The sequence below is a fragment of the Petaurus breviceps genome, unplaced genomic scaffold (genome assembly GCF_028583685.1).
Source record: "Petaurus breviceps papuanus isolate PSGF00001 unplaced genomic scaffold, PetGlider_PUasm1.0 77488, whole genome shotgun sequence".
Classification (NCBI taxonomy): domain Eukaryota; kingdom Metazoa; phylum Chordata; class Mammalia; order Diprotodontia; family Petauridae; genus Petaurus; species Petaurus breviceps.
Genome location: NW_027186496.1, coordinates 8,048 through 10,610, shown reverse-complemented (window position 1 = coordinate 10,610; position 2,563 = coordinate 8,048). Strand labels below are relative to the sequence as shown.

At 37.2% G+C, this 2,563-nt stretch overlaps 1 pseudogene; it reads left to right on the top strand.

Annotated features, from left to right (window-relative positions):
- Window positions 1-1,066: 1,066 nt before the first annotated feature.
- On the top strand, window positions 1,067-1,783 carry LOC138175553 (adenosine deaminase domain-containing protein 1 pseudogene; annotated as a pseudogene).
- Window positions 1,784-2,563: the final 780 nt, after the last annotated feature.

The window sequence follows — 2,563 nt, the reverse complement described above, 5'->3', positions numbered from 1 at the left end:
AGTGAATAGAGCACAGGCCTTGGAGTCAGGACCTGAGTTCAAATCTGACCTCAGACACTTAACACTTACTAGCCATGTGACCTTGGGAAAGTCACTTAACCCCAATTGCCCTGCCTTCCTCTCTCCAAAAAGCAAGAGAGAGACAGAGAGACAGAGAGAGAGAGAGAGAGAGAGAGAGAGAGAGAGAGAGAGAGAGAGAGAGACAGAGAGAGACAGAGAGAGACAGAGAGAGACAGAGAGAGAGCTGGAAGTCAAGAAATAGGCTGGGAAAATGAGAAAACAACAGAAAAAACTGTAAGCATAGAAAATTACTGTGGTGACAAAGAAAGTCAAAACACACACTCAGAAGAAGAAAACAAAGTCAAAGCTTCTACATCCAAAATCTCAGAAAAAAAATATGAATTGGTCTGAGGCCATGGAAGAGCTCAAAAAGGATTTTGAAAATCAAGTAAGAGAGGTAGAGGAAACATTGGGAAGAGAAATGAGAATGATAAAAGAAAATTATGAAAAATGAGTCAACAGCTTGGTAAAGGAGACACAAAAAACACTGAGGAAAATAACAACTTAAAAAACAGACTAGGCCAAATAGTAAAAGACGTGTAAAAAGCCAATGAAAAGAAGAATACCTTAAAAATGAGAATTGATCAAATGGAAAAAGAGGCACAAAAATTCACTGAAGGAAAAAAACCCTTAAAATGTAGACTTAGCCAAATGGAAAAGGAGGTACAGAAACTCACCGAAGAAAATAATTCCTTAAAAATTTGAATGGTGCAAATGGAAGCTAATGAGTCCTTGAGAAATCAAGAAGTAATAACACAGAAACCAAAAGAATGAAAAAAAATAGAAAAAATGTAAAATGTCTAATTGGAAATCAACTGACCTAGAAAATAAATCCAGGGGAGATAATTTGAAAATTATTGGACTACCTGAAAGCCATGATCAAAAAAGAGAGCTAGACATCATCTTTCAAGAAATTATCAAGGAAAACTACTCTGATAGTTCAGAACCAGAGAGTAAAATAGAAATCAAAAGAATTCACTGATCACCTCCTAAAAGAGATCCCAAAATGAAAATTTCCAGGAATATTATACCCAAATTCCAAAGTTCCCAGGTCCAGGTCAAAAAACTTCAAGCAGCCAAAAATAAACAATTCAGCTCCTTCAAGCCACCTTCCGGCCTGGTCTCAGGGGCCACGGAAGAGCTGGAGGAGGCAGTGGAGGCAGAAGTCAGGGTGGCTGCTCTGAGACCCAAGAAAATATCTCATGACAAAGATTGGTTTCAAAGTTCCCAGGTTCCTAGCTTTGCTCAGATGTTGACAAAGAACTTGCCAATTGACCCTACTTCAACAACAATTAATCCTCCTCCAGGATATTCAGCATCAGAGAATTACAATCTGTTGAGTTTAGCTTCTAAGGTTACACAGATCACAGAATCACTGCTTTCCAAAGTAGTCCTACCTAATCAAAATACTGTCCTTCACCCAAAAAGAGATTCCCAAGGAATTCATCATGAAGTACAAACATGGAGAGATCAATCCAGTGTCAGCCTTCCATCAGTTTGTACAAATGCAGCGTGTGCACCTGACCTTAAGGAAACTGTCACAGCAGGTGATGTTATGGGTTCTTATTTTGCATTTTGTGCTGTGATGGATAGCATTCAATATAAAACCTGTCTGGGACAGAATAAAAAGGAGTCTCCATCCAACATGGCCAAGCTGGCTCTTGATGAGCTTTTGCAGTTGGATGATCCTGAACTGAGGAATATAGAAACCTCAGCTCTCTAGGCTTGACCATTTTGACCTCAAGTCCCTAAAGAAACCTAGACAGAGCTCCCAAAATTACTATGTTTTCTCCTTCCTGAATGATTCCCTATTGACCTACCGGTATTTTCCCATGACCCATATGACGCATATTGACCTAATTTTCCAAAATGGTGATGATGTGAGTTATGAGAAACAACAGGGGAGAGCCAGAAATTAGAGAGAAGCAACCAGAAAGCTTTGGCTATAAGATGTACCAAAAACCGTGGAAAAAAAATTTAGTCACTTGCAAGTTGTTGTCCCACCAAAGACATGTTGTAATAAATGAACATACACTTGTATTACTATTTTTTCATGTATATGTAGATATTTTCATGATTAATAAACTGCGAATAATTAAAAAGAAAAAAAAGAAATTCAAATATCATGAAGCTACAATCAGGATAACAAAAGATTTAGCTGCTTCTACATTAAAGAATCAAAGGACTTGTAATATGATATTCCAGAGGGCAGAGAAGCTAGGATTACAAGGAAGAATCATCTACCAGCAAAGATGAATATAATTCCTCAGGCAGAAAATGAACATTCAATGAAATAGAGGATTTTCAAAAACTTTTAAGGAAAATATCAGAGCTGAATAGAAAATTTGGCATTCGAATACTAGACTTAAGAGAAGCATAAAAAGGAAATGGAAATCATAAGGTACTTAACAAGGTTAAACTGTTTACATTTCTACATGGGAAAATGCTATTTGTAACTCATAAGAACTTTCTCATTATTGGGTCAGTTAGAAGGTGTATATAT